This window comes from Phoca vitulina, unplaced genomic scaffold (genome assembly GCF_004348235.1).
Source record: "Phoca vitulina isolate PV1807 unplaced genomic scaffold, GSC_HSeal_1.0 scaffold8, whole genome shotgun sequence".
Classification (NCBI taxonomy): domain Eukaryota; kingdom Metazoa; phylum Chordata; class Mammalia; order Carnivora; family Phocidae; genus Phoca; species Phoca vitulina.
In genome coordinates, this window is record NW_022589711.1 from 37,848,476 (window position 1) to 37,870,279 (window position 21,804).

Sequence of the window (21,804 nt, forward strand, 5' to 3'; positions counted from 1 at the left end):
ATCTTTCATGTTAACATATATTCAAATACTTTTCCAAATCTATATTTTCCTAACGATTTCTATTATTTTTATATAAAAGGCTTTTATTTTTATGTAATTAAGTTGTTAACTCTTAAACTTTCTCAGTTTTCACTCTTGTTAAAAAGACTTTAGGGGTGCCTGGGTGGCTCAGTTGGTTAAGCATCTGGCTCTTGATTTCAACTCAGGTTTTTGTTTTTAAGATTTTATTTATTTACTTATTTATTTATTTGAGAGAGAGAAAGCCAGAGACAGAGCATGAGCTGAGGGGGAGGGGCAGAGGGAGAGGGAGAAGCAGACTCCCCACTGAGCAGGGAGCCCCTTGCAGGCTCCATCCCAGAACCCTGGGATCAAGACCTGAGCGGCAGCTGCTAACCGAATGAGCCACCCAGGCACCCCTCCCTTCAGGTCTTGATCTGAGGGTCATGAGTTCAAGCCCCACACTGGGCGTGGAGCCCACTTAAAAAAAAAAACAAAAAAAAGATTTTATAAATAGTTTCCTAGATTTTTTAGCAAGTTTTTTGTTTTGTTTTCATGTAAGCCTTTCATCTTAAATTATTTTTGTTTAATGTGCAAAATGGAAATACACTTTCACTCTTTTCCATTAAAAATAACCTGTTATACCAATCCCATTAATTAAATGATCCATTATTTTCCAACTAAATTGTCATCTGTTTTAGGATTCTCTAATCTGTTCAATGGATCTATTTGTCTATTCCTATGCTGTTACTATATTGTTTTGGTTAGCTGGCTTTGTAATATGTCTAGCATGTTCTAGCATCTCACATTCTTTTTCAAATTTTCTTGCTTTTTGCTGGCACTAAATCTTCCATGTAATTTTGAGAAAGAATTTTTAATTAAAAAAAAGTCCTCATTGAGAATTTAATTGTAATTGTATTAAATATATATATTTAATAAACACAAAAGATAACTGGAAAAATTAACATTTTGCTATTGTCCCATACAAAAATACAATCTGTGCTTCCTTTAATCAGATCTTGTCTTTAAATAAGACGTTACCCTTTTTTTCATATAGGTCCATATAATTTTTCATAATTTTATTAATAAGCATTTGGTAACTTTTGTTTCTATGGGAAATGAGATTTTTTTTTCCTATTTGGAAAAAAAAAAAGTTCCTTAGATGTCTATTACTTCCAGAGAAAACCTATTGATTTTCATTCAATTATCTTCCATCCAACTGCCTTTCAATTAATCTTAGTAATAGAGTTCTAGAATTTTTTAAGGTGTGAGATTAGCCAAAAAGACTGTAAGCTCTTCTCTACAACTGTTGGTGTCACCCATATCATTTGCCTACTATATCTGCTAAGCCCTCCTCGTTACTGTTAAATAACTGTGATAAATGGCTCCTCATCTAGTTTCTGATGTTAATTGAAATATTTTTAGGATTTACCCATTTTGGATTATATTTCCTGTGGGGTGTGAATGAAAATACTTTATTATATTCAAGCAATTCTATTGAAGATGAATATATTTCTCGTTGGTGATATAATGAACTATGCTGATATATTTCCTATTGTTGACTCATGCTTGAATTCCTACTTAAACACACACGCAAAACTTTATGTCCTGCTATATTATTCTTCTGATCTATTGCTGATATTATTTGCTAGTATTTTATACAGAAATTTTGCATTTATTTCATAAGTGAGATTGGACTATAATTTATTTCTGTACAATCCTTATCAATTAAGTTTTAAATAAAATTAGGAGAGGTTTCAATATTTTTCAATGACCTAGAATAATTTAAATTACACATCAAAATTATTTATTCCTTTAAGTGACATTTGGTCATCTTTCTAATCTTTTCTATGCCAATAGGTATCTGTTTTCTATTTCTTCTTAGGTCAATTTTATAATTTGCATTTTAATAAAAGATGTTCCAGTTCTTATAGGCTTCAAATTTATTGCCAGTTGCATTTAGGTTTCTTTTAAAATTCTTTTCATATTGCAGTTTTATCTACTTTCTCATTCCCAATTAATGTCTAGTTTTGCTCATTCTCTTTTCCATAAACTTTATTATCGTTGAGATAAAATTTACGTAACACAAACTTCACCATTTTAACTATGTTAAAGTGTATAATTTGGTTGTTCAGTACATTCAGAAGGTTGTATAAACATCACCAACTATCTGACTCCAGAATATTTCATCACCACAAAAGGTAATCCTATACCCATTAAGCAGTCATTCCCCATCCTGCCTTCCCCCAGGCCCTGGCAACTACTAATCTACTTTCTGTTGCTATGGATTTGCCTATTTTGGATATTTCATATAAGTGGAATCATGCAATGTGTGGCCTTTTATATCTGGATTCTTCCACTTAGCATAATGTTTTTAAAGTTCCTCCATGTTGTAACATGAATCAATAGTTCATTCCTTTTTATGGCTGAATAATACTCTATTGTATGGACACACCACATTTTTGTTTATCCATACATACATCAGTTGATGGACATTTGAGTTGCTTCTACTTTTTGGTTACTATGAATAAAGCTGTTAAAAACATTTGCTTTATGTGAACACAAGTTTTATGTGAACATATGCTTTCAATTATCTCCCACTTCAAAGAATTGCTGGGCCCATTTTCTTTTTTGTTTTTTCGTCTTCATGTATTGTATTTGTCTTTCCAAAGAAACAGCTTTTAGATAGATTTTGTTATATTTTGTTTTCCATTTCATCTTTCAAAAATTAATTCCCCTTTTTCCCCCTCTTCTTCTATCTTATTCTTTATTATAATTTCTTAAAGTTAGCAGATTGCCCCCTTTATTTTCTATCTTTCTTAATAATGAAGGCATAGAAGGCTATAAACTTTCCTCTGACTACCTCTCTAGCTATTTTCCATAGGTTTTTACATAAAATAGTCTCCTTTTCATTGTTTTTCAAGTGATTTCCTCTTTAATCAAGGGTTATGTAGGAGTATTTAATTTCTAAGTAGTTAATAATTTTTGTTACCCTTTTAAATTAAATTCTATTTACACTAGCTTATAATCAGAAAATGTATTCGTAAAATCTTTCTAAAATTCATAAAGTTTTCTTTGTACCTAAACAGAGATGTTCAAAAGAAATATTTAAAGAACATCAGATTTTACATATGTATTAAATTATTTTTATGAATTATATTCCATTTCTCTTAGTCATTATTTGTATGTGTTTAACCGAACTGTCTGGACCTTTCCAGTAGTTGTTGCTTTATGTACTTATTTACTATAAATAAACCTGCTGTATATAGATTTATGTGGGTTATTTTCTTCGTAAACTGTGCCTTTATCAGTACAGTATCTCTTTAGCATCAATGCTCTCACTTTTTTTTTCTATTTTCCTTTTGTTTGCATTGGCCTGATGTCTTTTACGTCCCCATTTTACAAAGCTTTCTCTTTAACTTTGTCATAGGTGTTATTCTTGTAATATAATTTGAGTGGTTTATGTTTTTAAACTCATTCTGACATCTATCTGTCTTTAATGGGAGTATTTTGTCCATCTACATTAAACATAACAATTGATGCATTTTTTAATCTCTTCTAATTACTTGTATTTTCTTATTTTACATTGTTGTTTCCTTGTTACCTTTTTCATATTTTTTTATTTGATCAAGTGGCTCTGCCTTCTATTTTCTCCTTGCTAATACTGGGGTTCTATAGGGTGCACCATTGTATTCCCTTCTTTACCTCCCTTTTCTGCTCTAATGAACAGACACTTTTCCCCCACCACGAGATTTTATCCCCTTTTCCTTTCCTCCTAAATAGATGAGATCTTTAGGATACATTCACTTTCTTCCCACTTCTCATCCTTCTGTCTCTTATCTCCACTATTAATTTTCCTCCTCTTTTACTTCCCTCCTGCCCATCCCCTCCATCAACTAAGTTTTGTTTTGTTTTTTTTTTAGATTGTATTTATTTGAAATGAGAGAGAGAGGGGGAGAGAGAGAGCATGAGTGGGGGTTGGGAGGGAGAAGCAGACTCCCCATTAAGCAGGGAGCCTGATACAGGGCTCCATCCCAGGACCCTGAGATCATAATCTGAGCCTAAGCAGATGCTTAACCAACTGAGCCACCCAGGCACCCCTAACTAAGTTTTCATGAGACAGTTTAGTACTTGAAAAAGTTTCTTTACAGAAATTTGATCTTTTTATTTCAAAAGTCTGAAATTATATTTTATTACATATTTACTAGTCATCTATATCACTTTTTAAAATAGTTTTTATTTTTAATTTTACTTAATCTCTATGCCCAACATGGGGCTTGGACTCATGACCCTGAGATCAGGAGTCACATGCTACTAACTGACCCAGTCAGGTGCCCTTATCTCTTAAATGAAATTATATGCACATGCACACACACACACACAAAATAACATTAAAATGCTTATTATTCACCACTATATTTCTTTATTCTTCATCTTGTTAATCTTGAAGTCTTTGTTCTGGTTCATTTGTTGTTTTCTTATAATCTATTCTGAGGCATTTTTTCAGATGGGGTATAGTAATTATATGTTCTGAGTTCTTGATTACCCCTAAATGTATTTCTTTCACCTTCACTAGCAAATGGTAACTTTCAGGGTGTTGATTCTTGGATTGTAGTCATTTTTCCTTTGTAGTCTGTAGATGTCATTTCACTATCTTCTAACTTGCTATGTTGCAGATAAGAAGTTCTATGACACTTTGCTATTTTTCCCCTTTATAGAAACTTGTTCTTTCTACTGGGAGCTTGTAAGATAGTTCAATTTGTTGTTAGAGTTCAGAACTTTTATCAGGATATCCCTACGTGTGTCTTTTCTTTCAATCAAGATCATAAATCAGTAAACCCTTTCAATCCACAGACTCTGATCTTTATCTCAGAGAAATTTTCTTCTATCATTTAATTTACTTCTCCTCCATCTATTCTTATCTCTCCCTCTATAATTCCTATTATTCACGTTTTGACTTCTGATCTGACCTCAAAGACTCATCCTTTTTATTCAAGATTTTCATCACGTTTTACCTCTGTTCTATGCTTTGATATATTTCTTGCACTTGGTCTTTCAGTTCACTAATTCATATTTCAACAGTGATCACGTTGTCCTTAAATTTTTCCACTGAGTTGTTCAATTGAGATGTTTTTTTAATTAGTATCTGAAATTCTTTTTGTTCTGAATTTGAATTTCCTTAAATGTTTTTTTTTTTTTTTCCAAATTCAGGTTGCACTTACTTTTGCCAATAGCACTAGTTGCTTGGAGTATGCACTCTCATTTTCCTACCTGATCTTCCTAGCTCCCTCACTACTAGTCCCCTTAAATGGATTGTTATTTTTCACTGATAGCTCACTGGAGCTCAGTTCTGGTTGTTGTAGCATCCTGAATGGCAGACACACTCACTGAAATGCAAAGGTAGAGTCTTGTCCCTGCCAAGGCATGAGGAGGAAGTTCTTTGTTGTCCTATCTATTTCTTTTCAGTCTCAGGGACAGAGAAAACTCAGCCAGCACATTTAGCAACTTTGGCTTATTAGTCATTTGGGGAGACTTAGATACTTAAATGAGAAATACTGATATTTTCCCCTAGTGGTTCACACATCTCTGAAGCCCAAGCTCTTCTTCTCAATGTCTACTGTTTTTTGATCTTTATCTCTGAACTCCAGTAGTACTATTCTCTAGTTGTTTGCCCAAGTAAAGTAGAAGTTTCAAAGCAGTGTCTCTGCTCGAGGTGTCATGGCAATTGTATTCAGAAAGGCAGTCAGGATTGGAAGTGAAGGGGAAAATAGCCATATGCGTAGGTCACTTTGTTTTCAGAATCCTTAATTTTAAAAATGTTATAGGAAGGGAGGTATGTGGATCTGCGGTGTGTTTGGGACTTCATTATAATGATTCTCAAGAATCAATACTTTCCTCAGAAAGCATATTCCCAAATATATAAAAATGACAATGTGTTCTCTTTATGCTTTTAGATACAGATCCCAAAATATACTACAGCTATTAATCACTTGAAGTAAGCTTTAATGCAATCCCAGCTTTAATTATTTCAGGACATAATTATCTTTTGTTTTAGAAACAACTTCAAATCAATGTGTTGTACTTTCCATTAGCAGGAAGACAAATTATGACTTTGCCCAATCATTAAGTTTCCCAAAATCCAACTAGCAAGTCTTATAAATATGAAAAAGCATGTCAGTGTTATATGGGAATTAAACATGCAACCTGCATGGTGGTTTACATCACATTACCATTACCATTGTTCACAGCCCAATAACCCTTTTTGCCTTCTAGAAGAGCTAATGATATCACCTAACATTAAAGTGTTTCTCTGGACTAGACTTCTAACAACTTAGATAATAAGGTAAAATAAGCTAAGACTCTATTTTTTAATTGCATGAACTTTTATGAACTTTTTTTTAAGAATTAAGAAACTCATATAAAATGTTCAAAATCTCAATTGCAATCTATTAAGTGCAAAAAATACTGTGGGTTATTTGTCCTACTATCCAGATAGGAATCATATAGGATATGAAATTTGGGTTTCATCCTTGAATCACTAGGTAATGTAATTCTGTGTACTCTATTCAACACAATATCCTGAATTGATTGTAGTTGATTTGCTTTACCATTGATGGGTGATATCTGATATATTTCTTTTCTGAAACACAGTAAATATAATTTTATATTGAAACTTCTGCCATGACAGAATTTCATTAAGTAAAAGAATGAAAGATCATGAGCATGTATAAAATGTTTGGGTCTTAGAAAAGTACAGAAAAGGCCTATAATAGGTAATAACAATTGTAACAATGCTAAATTTGCACCGGTCAACAGAAAAAAAGGGAGTAGATAACCTGGCAAGCAAGGATCCAAGTAATCTTCCTAGGACAGCTACAAAAGAGCCTGATCAACATTGAATCCCTCCAGTGTACCAGGTACTATATTCAACTCTAGGGCTTTAAAGATGAATAAAACATGGTACTTGCCCTTAAAGAAGCGCAGTTCAGTGCAGTATAATTCTAAATGCTACCTTTACTGAGTGATGAATATCAAAGAATTTCAGTCATGAGTTAAACTGCATATAAAACATGAAACTGAAATTTACTGTATAGTGGATGTACCCATTTTTGCATAATAAAACTCATCATTATGCAAATAACAGAAACAGAGATATTATGCATAACATGAAATTATAGAAAAGCAACAACCATTTATTTTTGGCTTTTACACACTTTGGAAATTCATTTTATGACAAATGTTGAGAATGTAATATAGAATATCTGAATCAGAAGAGCCTGGAATCCTGTTCATTTTTTTCCATATTATTTGTCAGCTCAAATCACCCATTTCCATACAGTATTGCCTTGTTCTCAACCCTTTACTAGAACAAGAAAGATTATTGAGAGCATGAGTTTTCAAAGGTATTTCTATAAGGGTTTTATGTATGTATGTATGTATGTATGTATATACATATGCATATATATATGCAAACAACATAATTATTAAAAAGATATGCAAACAACATAATTGTTAAAAAGATATGCAAACACCATAATTGTTAAAAAGACTAGGTACCAAAAGATGCCAGAAGAACAAGAACAAGAGTACCCATGACAATGAACCTGAAGGGGAAAGGTGTCGTGCATAAACTGAGTATTATCTTTCTACCTTCACAGTATATTTTTCTTAGTGATGTATCCATTTAAAAAATACAAAATGATTATTGTACTGTATTTCCTAGTGCACTGAAGAGTCTGAAGAAAAGAGCAGAGATATTGTCATAAGGAACAGTAAAGACATCTAAGTAGTGGTACAGCACTTTCATTATTCTTTGTTTTCATTCCAATGACCCAACTCATATAATATAGCTCAACAATGAGTATTATCTCTTAAAAACTTTTGAAGTCTCTAGTACCTTGTAGACAAAGGGCTTGGCATACATAGCTGTTTGCAATTGGTTTGATGTCTTTAAAATTATTTGAAGTAACAAAAATTCACTTTAAAAGTTGCTATAATTCCTTCTTCGCTGGCTCACGTTGACTATTCTAAATATAATCCAAACTCATGTATGCTAACTTTACCGGGGCTGATCATTTGAGCCTATTACTCTGACAGAAATGCATTTATCCTATCAAATAAAACTGAACCTTTCTTTCAGTATAGTGACAAATTAAGGAAAAGTTACAGTAACATAAGAGAAGTCTAGACTCTATTCCACCTAAGTCTTGTGGAGCCTGGTTTAAAACTCCAATACTGTGGAAAGGAGGAGATCAAAAGCCAAGTTACATAATGAAATGAAATAAAATTACAGTATAAGTTATTTCATCATTCACATTCTTAGAAAAGCTAACAGGTGCTTTCCTATATTTGAAAACTGGACAGCAGGCAGCAAATAATGTCCCTGGAAACAGTGATTTCAGAATTGAGTGGCACACAATAGATACTCAGTAAATGACAGCTATTCTCAGGTTTACCACATAGGTTTCTGTGTTTAACTGCATTTCTTTGTAACAGACCTAAACTTACTGCCTAATTCTTGTTATTGGCGACCATATTTTTCTCTGTGTGCCAAAACCAGGGCAATCTTTGTATCCCAAACTCTGAGTGGACCCTATTTAAGCCAGCTGTTGGTTTCTGAAACAAACATAACGGGACAAACAATATACATAAGGGCCTTCCAAAGTCAGTAGAATCTGTCCCACTTTTGAAGATACTGTTTCTGTTCTGCCTCATCCTTTTTTTCTGTATGATCCCTAGTTCTTGGTTACTCAGTATCTGCTTAGATTTAGTTCTCCTTTTTGACCTCTACCTTCCAGGATTCCCAGTATCTAATGCTTCCTTTGACCTGCTCCTACTCAAGATTTCCTTGGCCTCCTTTAACATCTGTTACCCAGCTCCACCATTGTCCACAGAACCAAATCAGGCAGCAGCTACCCAGTCCAGTCCATCCATTGTAAAACCTTTAGACAAATTCCCTCTCAGCATTTGTAATTCTAGACTGCAGAGTTATATTTTAAAAACAGACTCTACCATAGCAACCATTCCTCCCACTTATAGCTCTTTCACCTTGTGCCCTTCTCTGAAGACTTCTCCAAATCCACTATGACTTTCTTGAAATAAAATTACCAGTACTAATCTGGGCAAACACTGAGTGAAAATGGTCCCAGAATAGAGTCATGGTGAGGTGGTGTTTAAGAATTTAGGTTATCTAGAGTTGAACTTGAGTTTGAATCCCCAGCTGTTATATATTAACTGTGTGACTTTGAACAAGTTACTTAACTTTTCTGAGCTCAACTTACTTATCTTTAAAAATGCCATAATGAAAGTACATATCTCGTAGAATTATGGAATTAATGGGAGAATATGCAGCTATAACCAATTACTGGTACAGAGTAAGCGCTCAATAAATGTTGGCTGCTGCTGTTATTATTTTTGTTTTAGTACAAGAACAGATACATTTTATTTCATTTTCACTATGTTTCCCACCAATAATTTTGCTAGTCTTTTGGCACAGTGCCTTTAGAATAGCGTTTACATTAATTCCTCAATATATGTGCTGGGTTTCAGTTAAGTAATAGTCTAAAATCAGCTTACCTTCTAAATATCCCTTAGAATATTTTCCCCCCTATTTGAATGCATTGAAGCACTCATATCACCTTTTGTGCCCTATGGTGAATCTAACAATTTTCTTTTTTTTTTTTTTTTTAAGATTTTATTTATTTATTTATTTGAGAGAGAGAGAGAAAAACAGCATGAGAGGGGATAGGATCAGAGGGAGAAGCAGGCTGCCCGCTGAGCTGGGAGCCCGATGTGGGACTCGATCCCAGGACTCCGGGATCATGACCTGAGCCGAAGGCAGTCGCTTAACCAACTGAGCCACCCAGGCGCCCGAATCTAACAATTTTCTTGCCATTTCTCCCTATTAGCTGGATAGTTGGTAGGCCAGAATAGCTTGACATTACCTACTATATTGGACAGTTTACATGTATTCTGCCTCTGAGGAGATTTATAAAATGTTTATAATTAGTACCAGAATATCTACAGCTATGGGTGGGTACAGGGAAGAGGAAGGATCCAGGAATTGTACAGCTTTCTCCAGCTTGCTGTTTCCATTGGTGAATAGGTAAAGTATGTGATGTTTTTAAGCCTCTCACTACCATTCATACGAGCAAAAGAAATGTGAGTCAATTAAAAAGAAACTGAGAGTGAAATTTTAAATGAAAACTTTGAGGTTATCATTAAATAAGTACCTACAAGTAGGTACATATGAATTGCATATGGCTGTTTGTTTCTATATGATAGCACACTATTTGCAAGGTCTTTTCTAACACAGATTCTTTCCACTTTTCTTCATCAAATAAGAAAGAGTCAACTTTCTTTGTCTCCCTTGCATCCTTTCTATGTAAATCTATCCCTGGATAGGTATAATGTAGGATCAAAAATCAAATGCAGTAGTTAAAAATTATAATGGCTCCTGATTACTCAGAGTATATTTTTTGCTTGGAGACGCACAAAAACCAGTTTACCTTTTTCTTTGAAAAATAGATCTATTTCTCTATCTATTTCATAGAATTAGAAAATGACTCCAAGTTAATTCATTCTCTTACTACCCACTTTCTCCAGTTATGCAACTCTACGTGGAATAAAATGCAAGGAATCCTGTTTATAAATTCTGTTAGCAACATATCTTCAGGAGTGAAAATGAGTTGGTAAAAAATTTATGAAAAATAGTAAGTTTAGGGGCGCTTGGGTGGCTCAGTTGTTAAGCGTCTGCCTTTGGCTCAGGTCATGATCCCAGGGTCCTGGGATCGAGCCCCGCATCGGGCTCCCTGCTCAGCGGGAAGCCTGCTTCTCCCTCTCCCACTCCCCCTGCTTGTGTTCCCTCTCTCGCTGTGTCTCTCTCTCTCTGTGAAAATAAATAAATAAAATCTTTAATAAAAAAATTTTAAAAAAATAATAAGTTTATTATAGTTATGAATTATAAAAGATTATAAGTACTTAATTTTTATGTATCTATACTTATACAGATATGCTATATTTGAAAGCAAGTATCACTAAAATGAAACTTGTATCAAGGACTAAAAGTAAAAAGCAAAGTCAAATATTTTACATATGCTCTTTTCCAGTGCCTTACATATCACTTCCAGTCATTTTACCTAAAGCTAAAATAAGGATCCAAGTGTCAAAAGAAACATATTCATATTATCAGAGCTGAAAGAGACCCTGAAGATGAAGAAGGCAGAGATTCAGATTATGTGACATACCCAGCCTGGAACTTCTACTTACATGATTTTGTATTACTAGGAAAATAAGTTTTAAATAACATAAAATTGTAAAAACTGATGGGAAGTAATGAAAACTACAAATAAAATTTATGCTTTTCCTTAAATCAGAACCATGGAAACTTATTTTTTAGTGTCTAAATAAAGCCAGAGATTTATTAGTTGTGTGTGCATGTATGGTAGTCGTGGGTTTTGTTTGTTTTGTATTGTTTTGTTTTGTAAATTGTTAGAGGTTCTTCCAATTTCCAAGTGCAACGGTAGTCTGTGTTCCAAAAATGGGGATACATATAAAATTAATTTCTGATAATTAATTATAATTTAATTAATTATAAAGTACTTAACATAAGCCTCTAGAAACTTACTAATGACAGACAGTGAGAAAATGGTACCAAGAATTTCAAAACTAAAAATCTAAATCTTTTTAATATTGTCTGAATTAGAAATAATTTAAAAAGTCAAAAGTAATTGAAAAAGAGATTATATCAGTAAACCAATTGTGTATATTTTTCCTGAAGTGCATATTCATGAGCTGACAGTAGAAACAGGCTGGCTGCTTTGTTTGACTATAGTTCTGTTTACCTCATACTGTCAAGAATGGATTTTGACACTCACAGTATTAATATTGCTATTTTTATTGATATAATTAGCACTGCTATAAATAATTCCTCGGTCTGCTATATCTAAGTATATCATTACAATCAGCAAACATTAGGGCTTCTTTTTCCTATATGATGCTTTGGAAATAGACTGCTGGCCCAAAGAACCACTGTAACCTCATGATGTGGAAGGTATGGAAAAAAACACTGCCCTGTCAATAAAGACTACTGTTTTGTGTATGACTTCACTAAACAAACTAGTTTATATTTGTTTGAAACTAAGTTTCTCACCAATCTGCTGTTTCAATTTCACATCACACCATATTGTACCTAAAACAGGCAATCTGGATTCCTGTTGCTACTTCCCCCCCAGCCCCACCCCCAAACAGCTCAGGAATGGGTTTGAAATACAAGGCTTGAATATATAAAGTACAAGAGTTAAGACACCCAAAATTCAGAATGGGTGGGTGAAAATAAGTGTGCTTGAAGTCATTTGTATAACGCTAGTGGGTGGCCCACTTGTGAGTTTTTGATCATCACATGAAAGCAAAATCAAAACATATTTTATCATGCCTCTGGATCACATCAGCTGCGATGATAACCTTATCTAGACCTTGAATAGTTTGTTCATAAAACAAAGTGGGGTGACTGACCCAGTGCATATTCAACACAGAGTACGAAGGCTAAAACAAAATGACAATACAATTCAAAACAAGTTTGTAGAAATTTTAGCCTAGTATATTAAACCTTTCTTTGTCTCTATCACTTGACAGATGGTTAGCCTTCACACAGCCTAGTATCTTTGGCAAAGAAATGACTGTGTCTAGCCAATAACACCCCAAATTTTTATTTAAAATGCAGTGTACACATACTTACACTTACCTTAAAAATATGAATATTAATAGTCATTTTATTTTATTGCTTATTTTATTACTTTAAAAATCTGGCAGATAACAAGATTTGTCTTTTGCCCTACGAATACCCCTTTTCCAAAGTTTCAACTGTCTTATGTGGATCCAGGGTTCTTAGAGCTCTTCACTTTAGATTTCATTCATTTCAGGGGCTGCTTGCTAATCATACTTCAAAAAAAAACTTCCAATAACTTTTAATCCAAAATTATTACAAAATTTACAAAGATTTAATTAGCTTATGTTTCTATGTTGCTTAGAGCAAAGTTTTGGTAAGGAACAGTGAGCTGAACAAAATCACCTGGGAACATGTTAAGGACCACAAGGCAGGACTGAAATTATTGATCCAATACTGAAATATGTCTTTATTCAAAAATGCTCTTATAAAAATGTAAACTCACATACACATATACACACATTAATCAACCGTTAGAATTAGGAAAAGCTCTTCGTTTTTAACATTCTAGCAACCATTCTTCCACTTTGCTGTTTAAAAAAAGATTTCATCTAAGACAATATATTCCATTAGTTATAGTCTCTGCTTTTCTTCCTAAATCTGCCTATTTATAGCTTTCAGATGCTGGCAGGTCTGTATACAAATAGCCAGAAGCAACCTCCACTGTTCTCTAAAGTGCATTAATACGTACCCTTTCTGGAAGAGGTGATTATGCTACAAATTAGCATAAATAGAGATCTAATGTAAGTATAGAAATTCAAGCCCTTCGCAGCAGGGTATGGGAGGACTGGCGGTGGGAGAATTGTGTGTTAAAAAAAAAGTTATCCTACTTAAGAACTGAACACCGATTTGGCTAACAAATTAAGACTCACTGTGACAGAGAAAAATAACGAAAATCAGAACTTGTTATTTGAGAACTATGAACTAGGTTTTGGAAAGGTGAGACACCCACTACCTAAAGCAACAAACTCAGCATTAAATCATATACTCCGTTAACCAAGCACCAAGTTTCCTTCTGTTAGAAACCTAGATTTTTACACCTACAGACTAAATGATTAAAGTAATGCTAAAATCTTCTGTAATGTTCCTCTTGCATTACAAATGGTCTATTAAATAAGAGAAGTGCCAATCAAATGCTTTTGTAGTTTGAAAGAAAGGTTTAAATAACAAAAGCATTTTTTGCAGGCCTCTCTCTTTTTCTCTTTAATGTCACCTATAAATTAATTACAACAAATTTCCATCTTCTCTTGAAAAAAACCACAACTGAAAAAGATTTAGGCACTTAATTTTTCAGACATACTCCTAAAACAAATTCTTACTAAAAAATTAAGATATTCTAGCTTATGTTTTACCACAATTTGCTAACAAGACAAAAAGCTCCATCGGAATTTTACAGTAAATTCCAAGACACAGATTTTTTTTTTTAATATAAAGTAACATTTTATTTATTTCAAAGGCATGCTTAAAATTATGAAAAAAATAAAACCTATCGGTTAAAAAGACCTACTGAAATGTATGGAGAACGTTTCATGACAATAACAAAGGGTACAAATAAAGTTAGCTCTTCCTTTCTTATCATTGGCAATTAGTAAACACCTCCCTGCTCCTCAAACTTCTGTAAATTCTTTCAAATTGTACTCTCTAAAATGAAAAAACTGCTAGGTTTTAAAATTTCATACAAAAATCTCTTCTCCTAGCAATCTGAAGTATGCAAACTATATGTGACATTAGAACATAAACTCCACAAAGGCAGGTTATTTTATCTCTTGTTCACTGTTACATCCCAAGTGTCTAGAACAATTTCATGAATTTAAACATCCATTTCAGAAAAGCATGATTATTTCAGAGAATAAAGCAGAGCCCATCAAGCTCCACTTCTGTATTCCAAATGTTTTAAAGAAGTCTCTCTTTGTCACTCATTCTAAAATATTTGAAATAATTTATAATTCACTTATAAATTTTAGATCCTTTACAGTAACTAAGTTATATCTTTTATTGCTCTTCTAAATTGACCTAATTATTCAGTCAAGCCTTTTTTTCTGGGAAGTCCAATTGGTTAGAAATTCCTCTTCAGATTTTCACTACTGAGATAAAAATAATTCATTTAAAATGGCTTTTTCCTTAGATTTTTATTCCTATACCAAGTAGTCAAATTCATATTAATTTGACAAGATTAGTTGGATATCTGTGGGTCACTAAAACTTTCTGAACTAACTACATAGTAAACTGGCATCACATCTAGTAGTTCTAAACAAACCCCCCAAAACTATAACTTTCACACAGATTTTCTTTTCTCTAAACTCATATTGTCTTTTAGTAGCTAGTGAGTATACACATGAACTATCTCTGTATTTTCTTGCTGTAGTAGTAATCTTAAAATACTGGCATCTTAATTGAACTAGAGAGATAAGCATAAAGACTTCTTCCCAAAAATGGATAAAACTTGACAACTTTTTAATCTTAAACTTTTTTCTTTAGTCTGTTAAAATCGGGACCTCACCATGAAAGGGCGTATTGCTTTGGAGGCTGGTACACAGTTAACTTGTCACCTGATCTTCATATGCAAAAGGCCTGTATTCCACTGGTCTGTGAGATCTGAAATCACAAAACCAAAAATACCCAACTGCTGGACTCACTGAGCAGCTAATATATTTCTAGAAAATTCACTTTTCTTCTTCCTCTCACCTGTTTACTTGAGCACCATATATTCTTAAAGCTAAATCCCTCCAAAATTGAGCTCAGTGGAAATCACAACCACAATCTTAGGAATTAAACCTTGAGCACTGAACAATTAGTAACATCAGCAATTCTTCAAGGGCAATTCCAAAAGCTTTTTTGAGAAAGACCATTCCCAAGAGGGCACAGTGGTATCACCATGCACTATTTGTGCATCAACTTTGATACATTCTGATTAAGAATGAGAAGAGCAAAGACTTGAAAAATCAATGTAAATTGTTTCTTTTTTTTTCTTTTCCTAGAAATATAGAAATACCTACATGTAAAGCTGAAATGCACAAAGTATCCAAATCTGGACTGGTCAAATTCATATGAGGGGCAGTGGAGGGTATAGTTTAACTATTCCCATGTGACAGCAAATAGTATCTGGGATTAGGAGCAAGAGGTAGAGAAAGTAAACCTTTTATGAACTGGATTTGCTAATGTTACTGCTTATCATTTAAATGTAGTGTTTACAGCTATGGAATTTACTTACAAAATGGTCGTTACGTTTTAAAGCTTTCGATAGCAACAAGTTCCGATAGTAACTTTAGAACTGGCTTGAAAACATGGGGAAATGAGTGGCCTCTGCTAATTTTATTAGCTGAAACTAACACAGGACCACGCTGTGAAACACTCTCGCCCTTAGGTTCATCTTGGTATTTTTAATGGCTAGAAGTAGTGAAGACAATTTTCACACGTCTTAAAAGTTAACGTGTTCAATTTAGCTTAGGCCAAAGCTGATTCTGAAGATATTATTTAACCCACAGGCTTCCAAATTACTTCCTGTTTCATTGAGATTTTTATTCAAGAACTGTCATCCTGCTAGTGACCCCATTCAACTGGGTGCAGTGTTAAGAGATCAGCGGATTACCGCACTAGGTAGTGTAGCTGTACGCCATATTGTGTTTTTCGCTAATGTTTATAGTTTATGTGTGTGCCTAGCATATGTTTGTGCAAGTGTGTTTATCAATAGAACTTTTACAAAATCCCTGCCTCCTGCCTCTTCAGCATCCTTAAAAAGGATAACAGCTGCGGGGGGAGTGGTGCGGGGGGGGGGGGGGGGGGGGGGGGGGGGGGGGCCGTGGAGTGGGTGGTGGAAGAGGACCAGAAAGCCACACAGACAGTAATACATTAAACAATGTAGGAGAGTGCGTTTCTTTTAAACTTTCAAAAAGCTTCCAACCGTTCTATCTTAGCTATCGAAAAGCTTTAACATTTTTTAATGTTTCCAAAGGGGCCCAAAGGAGGAAAGAAGGAAAGGCGTGTCTTCCCTTCCCAAGCCCCCTCCTCTAGAGTCGTAGCAGCGAAGCGGGCGGGGGCCGGTAGCTTCGGTGTCTGGAGGGGCGTCCAGCGGCTCTGGGGCCAGGACACCTCCCGCCCCCCCCTGTTCTCTGAAGACGCTCCAGAGACCGCGAGAGCCACGGCAAGCGGGGGAGGGCGAGGAGGGAAGGGGCGGAAGACAAGCCGGCGCCTCTAGCAGCTCCTGAGCCCCGGCTAGTCCCCCTCAGCTCCTCTTCTTGGAAGCGGCAACTCCAGGCGCAGGGAGTAGAGAAAAGAAGGCAGAAGACACGTTTCCAGCTGCGGGACGGCCCGCCCGCTCCAAGGACCCGGGACCCTCCCGAGCTCCCTCCCTCCCCGGGGTCGTGCGAGGCCGCAGCCACCGCCCAGCGCGAGGAGGGGCGCCCCGGGGGGAAGGGGCGCGGGCGGGGCGGGGCGCGGGGGCGCGCGCGCTCGGCCGGCCGGCGGCCCGCGGGCTCACCACTCTTAACTCGCTCCTTCAACCCCACCCCACTCCCCTCCTTTCCCGTCCCGTGGCCCCCAACTCCAGTGCCTCGCATACGCCTCATCCCTCTCGCACGCACACACCCCTCCCTCCCGCCCCACAACAAATTAGAGTTTTTGGGGTTACCTCCTCGCGCTCTTTAATCTTCTTTCCTCAACTCCTAAACTTCCCCCCGCCCCTACTTCTTCGGCAGAAGGCCCACATTGGGTGCCTCGCGCCGCGAACCCTCTATCTCTTCCCGTTATTGGGTTGTTCTTATGCCACTCTTGACTTCAGTGAGCCAATAAGAGTGGGACGCCCCTCGTGAGGTTGCCGCCCATAAACAAAATGCACTCTTCCTCCTCCTCTCTCCTGTCCCCGCCCCAATCTGCTTCTTTCCTCATCTCTACCACCTTCGATTGGGCTAGAAGAGGACCAATCCGCTATCTCAAGCCCCCATTGGGGAACGGAAACTTCGCTCAGAGAATTGTTAACAGGCGATTGGTCGACAGTCTTCCCACTCCCCCACCTCTGCCGCACCTTCGCCCACTCTGGAGAGGTCAATCGTATCTCGTTGTTCAGTGATCCGAGAGATAGAAGGCTATTGGTTGAGAGAGCCCGTCAGACCGGATTGGAGTGAGCCATGATTGGTCAGCACCGACACGATCAAGTTTGGTTGTATACGCCTCCGCTTCTCCTCCCCTTTTCCTCCACACCCCCGCCCCCTCCCGACTGCTTTTACTTTCTACGCATTTCTATTTCCTCCTTTATTTATTTATTTGTGATAAACTTAAATGACCCGGCGACGGAGGCGGGACTCGCGGCGAGGCCGAGGATGACGAGGGACGGCCTAGGGCCAATTGCCGAGGGGGCTGCGGGCTGAGGGGCAGCTTCGGTGGCCAGTGAGAGGCAGGTGTCTGGAGCGCGCTAGGCCTGTGGAGCCGGGATGCCCCAGCGGAGGCGGCGGTTACCCGCTGTCTGGCGCGGCGAGCTGGCGGGGGGAGCCGCGGAGGGGAGGAGGGGGTGTCGCTGTCGCAGACAGCTGAGGCAGCAGGATGGAAGCTGCATCTAGGACGGTGGGAGGAAAGCGGGAGCGAGGGTCTGGCGAGGCGGTGGCGCGCAAGGCCACACTGGGTCAGGCTTGATTCCTGCGGGGTAGGCTGCAGGTTGCCAAGCCCGGAGGTCAGCAGAGGCCGCCGAAGCAATGCCAGGGCTCAAAGGGAAAATTGGTCCGTTCAGGAGGTTTAGGAAAACACTGTGTAAAACAGTTCGTAGTAAGCCGCCCTTAATAAAAATGAGGATATTATCCTAACGGGAAAAACAGATGATATTTCTTATTACTAAACGCCTGAAGTACCAACGACACAACCGGAGCCCACAAAATTCAATATCCTGAGGGCTAGAAGGAACAAATAAAGCAACACGGAAAATTAAATGCGGTTCAGATGTTTCAATAAAACCTTCATCCTCATCCATTTGTCACTCAACATAGCACTCCCCAGAGCCAAATTCTTACCAAGTGTTAGTCCAATACTTAGGCATTGGGGAAAAAAATGAGGCTCAAGGCCAGCAAGATGCTCAGGAAGGATTCCTAAAAAGGGGTAAGATGGGGGGGGATATTACCTTTTACTATACAAAGGAAAAAAATTTTTTTCTGTGAAAATAAGTTGCACTTTATAGGGAACTCATAAAAATAATTTATCAGAAATTAAGGAACTTTATGAAAAATACCATGCATACAAAGAATTCACCGTATTTGAAGTTTGAAAACAATATTTTTTATGGAACATGCATTTGATGTTAAGATCCCTGAATTTTATCTTAGACTTCGTTGGGACATAGAGCATTCATTAAAGAAAAAGTTATTCATGACACTTGTTAGAGATGGTTAAGCCGACTTTATTCAGGACCACTGAAATAGGTATAGATAGATAGGACCACTGTGATAGAATTTTGCAGTGGGAGCAGGAGATGGGGCTGAACTCCAGCTACATCATGGGCAAGTGGGAATTTTAGCCAAGGAGCAAGGTGAAGGTCAGTGGATGGAAAATTACTACAAGGCAACATTAGGGGTAAGTGGAAATTTTGGCTAAACCAAACTAAAAGGATTCTTGCTGAAGACAGGCCAGAGTGATCACAGATCACCTGCAGAATGGTGGAGGATGATGAACCTGATCATATATGAAGAGTGATCATATTGGGGACTGGGGGTAGGTCCTTACTAAACTGACTGAGAAGGGTTCTTGATAAAACAGGATTTTACAAGGAAGCACACAGATGCCTGCCTTTGATTGGGGTCTTTGGCAGGACCTAAGCAAAATAAATTGGCTCTGGTGAAAAAAAGTGCACAAAGCCTTGATGTCATAAATACAATTAGATCTATAATTTGAGGAAAATATGAGCGTCTCAGAATCTATAAAATTATTGAATCAGGTGTCAAGTCTGAAGTCCACTAAAGTGTACAAAGTGCTATTGAATCTGGAAGCTAAAATATTTTAGAATTTATGTGTAAATCTTAGCTGAAAAGTGCTGTAGTGACTGTAACAAGTGTTCCATATAGAATAATTAGCTTGACATGAGAAAATTCAGTAAAATATAACAAAGGTGTTTAAATAGTTAATCCCTTACTTTTCCAAGGGACAATGGCTACTTAAAACTCATCCTTTTCAAGTTTTTAAAAGTATTTTTCAATGTACTGGCATGAGACTTGTTAGGAGTGTAATGATAAATTAGGAAAGCAGTGTAAAATATTCTCATATTCTAATTTATAAGTATTTGGAAAATATTCTAATTTATATCCAATTTTCCTGATGTGAGAATCTGGGATTAGAATGCTCTGTCTATAATGAATACCTCAGTTTTATATTTATACTGCACACCCACAGACCTCAACCACCAACCCCACCTCACCCCATATACACACACAGATGTACAAACATCCCAAAAGATGCAGCAAGAATTCCATAATTGTATCAGAGGGCAACAAAGATGTTTTCTTGGTTTAGCAATTAGCAGAATTGAGAAAAGGGATACGATAAGAATTATGTGGTAACAAAGAATGCAAGGGTGATGAAGGCATGATTGATAGAAAATGAAAATAAAAGTGATGATGGCTTAGGGAAGAATTTTATAAGGAATTTCTTTCAAGACCCTAACCTGTTGCCTTCACAGATCTTAAATAGTATGTATTCCCTAAAGTTTCAAAGTGCATTAAATGAGGCCAAACTAGCAGTAAGTGAATTCTCCCTAGGTTACAAATGAGGGCACTTAGACTTTGAATGCTTTATCCCCATCACAAGTGGCAGAACTTGTTTTGAAACAAGTCTCTTTTCCTTTTTTCACTATGCCATTTACTCATCCATTCATCCAAGAAGTATTAAGTGCATTTCCATATAACATATATATTTATGAGCATTTAAAATCCCCAGGAACTTAGAAACTCAAGATACACAAGATTTGGCATTTTTCTCCAAAGAGTTTACTGTGTATTAGGAGAGAAGTAAAGGCATAAATTACTATGCTATGTACATATGTGATATATACAACATGGGAATACAGAAGAAAGAATGCCTATTAAGAATTTGGGAATATTTGGGGCGCCTGGGTGGCTCAGTCGTTAAGCGTCTGCCTTCGGCTCAGGTCATGATCCCAGGGTCGAGCCCCGCATCAGGCTCCCTGCTCTGCGGGAAGCCTGCTTCTCCCTCTCCCACTCCCCCGCTTGTGTTCCCTCTCTCACTCTCTCTCTCTGTCAAATAAATAAATAAAAATCTTAAAAAAAAAAAAAATTGGGGAATATTTGCGATACACTGAACTCATCACTATACTGAATACAATAGTTAATCAAATTAGATGATGCTCTCAAGGGACTTAGATTCTAATAAGGGCACTAATTAGACATAAACAGTAAAAAACTATATTACTAGCCAAAACAAGAAGTGTCTTAATGATGGAATAAATAAAGGGTTACGGGAGGTCGGAAAAAAAATACTGTTTACGTCTTGAGGAATGGGGAGTAGGAAATCAGGAAAATCTTAATGGAAGAAGTGACTTTTGAGATGGTCTTTGAAGGATGTGTTAGAGAACTTAGCACCTTTCCTCACATAAAACTATATATGAAATACACTAGATATTATTTTTTACTCAAAGAGAAGTACCACTTTTCTGTATATGTGCCCACCATTAACCTGAGCAGATAATAGCCAATAAAAATATTAAAAGAAAAATGAGTCTTTCATAGTGAAATAAAGTTGAGTTAAACATCAAAATGTGTTAGGACAACATGCCAATTATGAAGGTTAGACAATTCCATCCAAAGCAGCTAAAGGGAGATTTCTATAAATCCAGTTAACCCAAGTGTGATAGAAGTTATTCAGGCCCTGGATGCTTATTTAAAATTTGCCTTGACACCGCCCCTCCCCCCAATATGATAGAAGCATGAAGCCCTTTATAATTATTTCACTAGATTTGGAAGGGCTTGTGTTTTCCTAAGTTCCTGTACCCAGACACTCATTTCCTTGCATGTTTTCTCTTTTGCCCCAAGCCATTGATTTAAATGGGAAATTCACAGCAGAGCCATGAGTTTCCACCAAAACCTCATTTACAT

General features: G+C 36.7%; 1 protein-coding gene across 6 annotated transcripts in view; it reads right to left on the minus strand.

Moving 5' to 3' along the window:
* Window positions 1-17,442, minus strand: part of ZBTB20 (zinc finger and BTB domain containing 20) — a 797,562-nt gene extending 780,120 nt beyond the window's left edge. For 5 of the 6 annotated variants that reach the window (XM_032406586.1, XM_032406581.1, XM_032406599.1 and 2 more), the window contains exons 1-2: window positions 17,349-17,442; window positions 15,222-15,316 (exon numbers count right to left, since the gene is read on the minus strand). The gene's annotated coding sequence lies outside the window, so the exon portion shown is untranslated. Of the gene's footprint in view, window positions 1-15,221; window positions 16,451-17,348 lie in introns of those variants that run through there. The other variant, XM_032406585.1, reaches the window with a different exon arrangement.
* Between the last annotated feature and the right edge of the window lie 4,362 nt (window positions 17,443-21,804).